This window comes from Elephantulus edwardii, unplaced genomic scaffold (assembly GCF_000299155.1).
Source record: "Elephantulus edwardii isolate Elephantulus edwardi_28Jun2011 unplaced genomic scaffold, EleEdw1.0 scaffold00204, whole genome shotgun sequence".
NCBI classification, from domain to species: domain Eukaryota; kingdom Metazoa; phylum Chordata; class Mammalia; order Macroscelidea; family Macroscelididae; genus Elephantulus; species Elephantulus edwardii.
Genome location: NW_006399954.1, coordinates 2,473,988 through 2,482,551, shown reverse-complemented (window position 1 = coordinate 2,482,551; position 8,564 = coordinate 2,473,988).

The following is an 8,564-nucleotide window of genomic DNA, read 5'->3' as shown; positions in this document are numbered from 1 at the left end:
GAGTTCGGCCCTTTTGATTTTCTGACTCCAACTCCTTGCACATTTCATTGTAATATTCATTGAAAAAAGATATAGAGATAGAGATAGATGATATAGATGAGAGAGAGAGAGAGAGAGAGAGAGAGAGAGAGAGAGAGAGAGAGAGAGATCTGTCTCTCTTTCTCTCTTTGGCAAATACACGTATTGCTAATCGAGTTGGAACCACCTCATAGTTGACACTCCATTTGGTTTTCAGAGGTTGAAAATAGCATAGGAGGAGATTGCTCACCTTGCCCTCTTTTCTCTGGAGGAATTACTGGTGGATCCAAACCACCAGAGAGGTGCTGTACTCAATAGTATCACAACTCCCTAGTGCAGATGCCACTAGAGCTCCAGAGGTAGAAAGCAGCACATGCAAATATCTAATGACTGGAGGAAGTCCAATGACATTCGGTCCCTATTATGTGCCAGAGAAAGCAAAGTGGGAAATAAGACTAAAAGGAAGTGGTGGGATGGGGAGGTGCCTGATGGAGAATCTGTCCTTATCAAACTTCAGGGATGTTGCTAGACCAAATAAATATATAAGTGGGTTCTTACCTAAGAGTGTACAAAAGGAAACAGGGACCATTCAGGGGCTACCCAAGGATCTTTAAAATTCAGTATCACAAAGAAATTAGCACTATTTCCTAAGCGAGTATTGTTATACAGAATATACTTGTTAAAACTGTCAGCAATGGCATTAAGTACATAGCACCAAAGATCAACTCATAAAAGGAAGTAGCGATACAAAAGAATTTTCACAATCCTCCTAGAAGAACAATTTCTCTTCTTTGCTTGATGAGGCTGATCGAGATAAAAGTCCACTAAATTTGTACAGTTACTGAATTATGCCAGAAGAGAGCCAACCGGGAAAGGAAAAGGTAATTTAATTCAGGCCTGGGTTATGCCAAGTCAAGGTTGTCTAATTAAACAAAGAAATAAGATAAAATTAACGTACAGGAACTTTTCCTTATAAAGAAGTAAAAATAAAGTCTGACAGCTTAAGTAACAAAGTTTGCAGTAATCTTAAAGAGAAAATGAGAGTAGTAGATTGCGTAATAGCAGAAGGTTAATTGTTTTGCATATGGACTATTGGATCTGGACATGAAGCTGCATGGTATCTTATGGCCACAATGCCCTAGGGCATGAGAAGGAAGGTGAGTGAGGTAGCACCAGAGGAACTTAGGAATCCAACTGGGTAGAGATTTCTAGTTGTCTAGCAAACCTGCTTACTATGACTTGTTCAGAATATGAATAATATACATTTCTCAGTTCCTCCTGTAGTTGTTAGCTGCCATCAAGCAGCTATGACCTCAGCTCATAGACATCACATGCACAACAGAACAAAGTCCTGTGTCATCCTTACAATCAATTGGAAATTGGACTTTTATGATCTATAGAATTCCCATTGTTTGTTTCAGAAGTAGATTGTCAGGCTTTTGTTCTTAGTCCATCTTACTGTGGAAGCTCCTCTGAAAGCTGTTCAACATCACAGCAACCAATAAATCTTCAGTGGAGGACAGATGATAACTGTTCGTGAAAGGAACTCTGGTCAGTAATCAAACCTGGGTTTTCTGCACGGTAGGCAAGAATTCTTCCATTGAACCACCTGTTGTTGTCGTTTGGTGCCGTCGAGTCGTAGACTACTCATAGCGACCCCTATGAATGAACAGCCTGAGCACTGTTCATACGTAGAGTTTCCGGAGGCAAACCATTTCGGAAGTAAACACTACTCCTGCTTCCAGGCTTGATTTAGTCGGGAAGCTCCAGCCAACACTGTCCACCATGGGTACCCATTACCACGACTGGCACATCACTATCATAGGCTTCAGCACCACAGCAACCACGAGTTACCTCTGTACATCAAAGCACAGACCAGTGCTATACCACCTAGAAGAACGTTTGACAGGAAAACAATTTGAACCTGGCTAAGGGCAGCAGATGAAAAGCACCCACCTTCGGCTTGGTAGCATAACTTCCTTTCCATTAGGCCAACGTCTATTCCAACTCAGAGATTCTAAAGGACAAAGTAGAACTGCCCAATGTGTTTTCCAGGTTGTAAGGATTTAGCATTTTCAGGCTGTTACTTTTTTCTCCCCTAGAGTAACTATTGGATTCAAATCATTGACCTTTTGGTTAACAGTAAAGCATATAGTTCACTAAGCAGCTAGATGTTCTTCCTTTGCAGTTAGATATGCTTACTGGATTCATTTGACACCAAGAGAAAGTAATGTGATGTCACTTCCCCACCTGGGACATTAGTCATTGCTACCTCCATGTCTCCTCCCCTTACTGTCATAAAGGGCTTGGTGACTGAACTCCAAGCTGGAGTGTGAGTTTCATAATGACTGTGCCAGGGACAACACTCCCATAAACACAGACCTCTTTTCGTAGACCTGAGGGGAAGAGATACACTTCCAGGATCTTGAAACCATTAACTTACTTCCTTTTCATCTTTGCTTCACATTAACATGATGATAGTACTGTATAAGGCAATATTCTGTTCGGTTGTTCATGCAGTTAATGAACCATAGTCAATATGTTGGCATAGAAAAGCAACATCTTGGTTTCTGTATTATTTTAAACTGTACACTGTAGTCACCATGAGTCTGAAATCCACAGAAAGACAACTAATACCAACAATAAACAATTTTTTTTCGAAGTAATTTATACCTTTTCCTAGATACTCACCAATCATTGTTAAATCAGATTTAACCGAGAAAGAGAGAGAGAGAGAGAGAGAGAGGGATTAAGCCTCTTATCTAGAGTCAACAAAACCTCATGAATATCCTTTGTATTTAAAAGTTGGTTGTTACTATATTCTGGAGGAGCAATCTTCTAAGTGGTAAAGCACTCTTCTGTCAATTTGCTATACTGAGGTAACCTGAGGTTGCTGTGATTCTGAACCTTGTGTCGTTGGGGTATAAAATGCCGTAATGATTACCCCTGGTGGACACTGTTTGGTGAGGCTCCCAGTTTAAGACAGGTTTGGAAATGGGCGTGGCATCCACTTTCTAAACAACATACCTTTGGAAACTCAACTTTGAAAAATGACGATAGCTATAGGAAGGCTTCAGATCTTTCATTCATAGCTTCAATATTCTAACATAACTGTTATCCTACTGTGAAGCAAACCACATTGAAAAATGTGGAAACTTGAAGAGCTCATTCTTCCTGAGAAAGCAGAAGGAAGAATCCTTGCAGTAGGGACATCTAGCCTTAAGCCATGAGCAGGGCAGAAAAGGGAGAAAAGATCAAGCAAATAGACATTCATTCATGAGGTCAGGAGGACAAGTATGTCCAGACAGCTAGTGAACAACTGGAAGACCTGCAGATAGAACCAAAGAGCACACTAGAACCAGCCTTTATTTGTTTAAATTTGACCTGGAAATACAAAAAGAATCTGTTGAATTATAAAATAAAGGGTTTAAAAAGTAAGGTAAGATTTATGCACTGGGAAAGACCGCTTATTTGAGGAAGAAGGTAGAACAGATCAGAGTAGGAAGAAGGCAAGAAATGGAAAATAGTGAGAAAGTGTTACATTAACAGAGTATAGTAACCAGATTCAGGAAGGCAAGAGGGTCAGAAAGCAAAACAAAACTGAGAGAAAGGAAGGGACAACTTTTAGACATCTTCTTAAGAAGAATCTAGCCACAACTAAAGGGAGATCTATATAGTATTAGTGTATATATATTTGTATAGTATATCTGTATAGTTGTGTCATCTGCATAACGCAGATTGTTGATGACTCTTCCACCAATCCTGATGCCACATTCCTGCTCATACAGCCCAGGATCTCAGATGACCTGTTCTGCATACAGATTGAAAAGGTATGGAGACAGAATACATCCCTGATGGACCCCCTTCTTGATTTTGAACCATATAGTGTCTCGTTGCTCTGTTCTGACTACTGTTTCTTGGTCCAAGTACAGGTTTCACATTAACACAATCAAATATTATGGGATTCCCATTCTTTTTTTTTCTTACTCTTTTTTTAAAATTTTTTATTATTATTAATTTCAATGAACATCTACAGAGATTTTGGAATTCCATTCATTCATTGTTGCACTTTTCTCCCCATTCTTGTCAGAGTCATCCACAGCTTGTTGTGATCTACATAGTCAAAAGCCTTTGTATAGTCAATGAAGCACATATAGACATTCTTCTGGTATTCTTTGCTTTCTGCCAAGATCCATCTAACATTAGCTATTATCGCCCTAGTACCACGACCTCTTCTAAATCCAGCTGAAACTAAGGAGGACCTGAAGCGCTTGCTGCAGAAGGTCAAGGACTGCAGCCTCCTATATGGATTAAAGCTCAATGTCAAGAAAACAAAGATTTTCACCGCTGGGTCAATTTGCAGCATCAGTATGGATCATGAAGAGATTGAGATAGTTAACAGGTTTAGTTTACTTGGCTCCACAGTCAACTATCTTGGTAACAGCAGCCAGGAAATCAAGAGACGAATTGCATTGGGAAAGTCAGCTGTGAAGGACCTCTCAACAGTACTGAAGAGCAATGACGTCAGGCTGGAGATTAAGGTGCGTCTGACCCAGGCTATAGTCTTTGCAATTATGTGCTATGCATCGGAGAGTTGGACAGTGAATAGGGGTGATAGAGAATTGATGCCTTTGAGCTTTGGTGCTGGAGAAGAGTGTTGAATATACCATGGACTGCTAGAACAGACAGGTTTGTCCTGGAGAAGGTGAGATCGGAATGCTGCTTGGAATCAAGGATTCTGAAGCTTCATCTGACATTCTTTGGGCATGACACAAGGAGGGACTGGTCCTTGGAGAGAAATGTCATGTGTGGCAGAGTGGAAGGGTGGCGCAGGAGAGGAAGACCTTCAATGAGATGGATCGATTCTGTGACGGGAATGGTGGGATTGGGATTGAGTGTGTTGGAGATGGATAGGTTGGCACAGGATAGAAGGGCGTCATGGGCTCTTGTACATAGGGTTGCCATGAGTCTCAAGTGACTCGATGGCACATAATAACAACAACAACAATCGGTATAGTATGTTGTTATTGTTAAGTGCTGTCACATCGAGCACAAATCATAGCAACTCTAAGAATAAAAGACCTGAATCCTTTTCTATAACTATTGTCATTTCTCTACATTCATAGAGTTTCCAGAGGCATGTGGTTTAGGAAGTGGATGCCACTCCCAATTCCAAATCTGAGTCACCCTGGGAGCTCTATCAAACACTGTTAATGATGGTAATCATTATGGTATCTGACACACCAGAGACACAATGTTCAACATCGCAGCAACTCCAAGTTACTTCAGTAGAGCTAATTGACAGACCAGTGCTGTACCACTTTGAAGAATGTTCATCCCCAGCACAATTAACACACCTACAACCTTTTAAAGTAGGGTTGTGTCATCTACATAATGCATATTGTTGATTTATCTTCCTCTAATCCTGTTGCAATATTCCTCCTTGTACAGTCCAGCGTCCCCGATAATCTGTTCTGCATATAGATTGAAAGGGTATGGAGATAGAATACAATCCTTCCCTATTTTGAACCACGTAGTGTCTCCTTCCTCTGTACTGATGACTGCCTCTTGGTTTAAATATAGATTTTACATAAGCACAATCAAATGTTCTGGGATTTCCATTCTTCTCAGAGTCAGTCATAGCTTGTTGTGATCTACACAATCAAAAGCCTTTGCATAGTCAATGAAACACAGATAGACATTCCTCTGGTACTCACTGCTTTCAGCCAAGATCTATCTAACACTAGCTATAATATCCCTTGTATCACAGTCTCTTCTAAACCCAGCCTGCACATTTGGCAGTTCTCTGTTGATCTTTTGCTTCAGTTCTTTTTGTATAATTTTCAGCAGAAGGTCAAAGAATGAAGCCTTCAATATGGATTGAAGCTCAACATCAAGAAAACAAAGATTCTCACTACTGGGCCAACTGGCAGCATCATCATGGGTGGTGAAGAGATTGAGATAGTTAACAGTTTTAGTTTGCTTGGCTCCCCAGTCAACACTCTTGGAACCAGTAGCCAGGAAATCAAGAGATTAATTGCCTTGGAAAAGGCAGCTGTCAGGGACCACTCCAGAGCACTGAAGAGCAACAATATCAAGCTAGAGACTAAGGTGTGCCTGATGCAGGCCATAGTCTTCACAATTGTGTGCTATGTGTCAGAGTGCTGGACAATGATTAGGGATGATAGAAAGAGAATTGATGCCTTTGAGATGTGGTGCTGGAGAAGAGTACTGAATATACCATGAACTGCTAGGAGAAAAAACAGCTTTGTCCTAGAGAAGGTGAAACCAGACTGCTCCTTTGGACATGTTGCAAGGAGGGACCAGTCCTTGGAGAGGGACATCATGTCTGGGAGGATGGAGGGAAAGCTCAAGAGAGGAAGACCCTTGATGAGAGGCATAGATTCAGTGATTGGAGTAACAGGAGTAGGTGTGTCAGAGACAGTAAGGTTAGCTCAGGATAGAGCAGGGTTTAGGGTTCTTGTACATAGGATCGCTATGGCTGGCAAGGGACACAAAGGTACATAATTACAACAACAACCACCTTTTAAATACAAGGCCTGCTCACCAGGTCCTGGTTGACTCTAAATGAAAAGGTTTCAATTCCAGCCCACAGCTCATTGTTAGCTAAATCCAAGAAACACAATCAGCTCACATACAATGTGAATAGAAAAAACAAACAAAAAAAACACACACAAAAAAAACCCCAAAACCAACCACCAAACAGTCCACATCTAACCCTCACTAAGATTGAATTGAAATCTGTATTGTATAGGAATATATATCTGTATAGTATAGGAGTCACCTATTCATATATATCATTCACTATAGTTCTAGAAAGTTGTTCTTGAGCCAATTAAAAAAATATAAATTCACTCCCCCTCCCCCAATGTCTCCCTCTAGAGCCAATAGCAGTCCTGCTTGAACAATTCCTTAAGCCATTTAATATCACTTTTATGTCTGGTTCCACATTCTATAATATACTCCTACCCCTCGCTCTCCTAAAGCTGAGGTATGGATTCAATTGAAAGGATGAAGGATTGATAATGAGGCCAAAGATAATGGCAAAGGAAACCAGGGAAACATTTTAAAATAAAGGAAAGAAATAAGAAAAAATGTCAACTGTCATAAGGTGGAAGTTAGCTCCACGAAACTGAGCAAGTTACAGAACCTCATCAAACCAATGCACATGTCTTTAAAATAGAAGAGTCACCCTAGTTATTTTTTACTAATTCCTATAGCACTTCCAAAACTAAGACACAAATTATACCAGAATCATAGAAGGGTGAAAAAAATGTTTCGGAATTGGGTGGGTAATACAGAGCAAATAGCAAAAATGTCAATTTCAAATACAACCAAATTCATTTTCTAAAACTGCCTAGCACAAATTAAACCACAAATTAAATGAGCTAAGAAATGGAAAAGTTATATGAGTATGTGTTTTTAGGGCCTAAACAAACAAAATAGTTTAAGATTCAGAGTCATTTGCCAGGAGTCAATGTAGACTTTGGAATTAAATTAGTCATAATTGCCACTCTAAAACAAGAAATAATAATTTGGGTAACCAGAAAAAATATACAAAATTAATACTAATAATTATGAGAAATTTCTTAACTATCTGATTTACTCAGAAAATGTAATCAGACACTATCAAATAGAATTAAAGCTCTATTACTTTACACTTAGGTATCAAACTGAATTTTTTTAGAACAAAGCAGCAGTATTAAGTTGATAGATTATGTAATATAAAGTAATTAATCTCCTCAAATTAATTTGATTTATTGTGGTCTTGGCCCACAGAAAAAGATAATTTATAAAGAATTTGGAGATATTATAGGAACAATCACATGTTAAAAGAATCAAGACTCATTTATGAACTTCAAAGACAATATGCTGATCGAAAACTTTATATTACAGCACTGTAACAAAGTTCCACATGATGGAGAAAGTTTCTTGTTTTTTAAAAATGGTTTTAACTAGAGATGGAAAAGATGAATGAGCATTAAGTACCAGGAGTTAGTACTGATGCCATTATAATTTCCCTTGGAGTCAGCTCTGACCTAATAGAAATGGAGAGCCATGTGAAAGAATAAAGACTACTTGATCTGGGTTCTTCTCTATCGTTGGCTATGGATCAGATCAACTTGATCCACAGGGTTTCCATCGTATGATTTTTTGAAATATATTTCCAGGCTGTTATTCCTAGCCTGGTTTGTTTTGGAAAGTCCACAGAAAAAGGTGGTGTTTTTTTGTTTGTTTTTTTGAAAGGTCAACATCGTAACACTACACAAGCTTCCATGGAAGAAGAGGTAGTTTGTGTGTTCCATGAATGGCCTAGGAATCACACTTAGGTTTCCTCCATAGAAGACAAGAATTCTGCCACTGAGCCACAAGAGCCACTAGATAAAAGCAGTGGACAATTACGAAGCACTTCACTGGTTGGCACTTTTCAAAGCGTATTATAGGGATTGACTCATTAACTGTTCACAGCAACCAGAGGAGATTGGTATGATAGTCACTCCACGTTACACATAAGAAAATCAAAG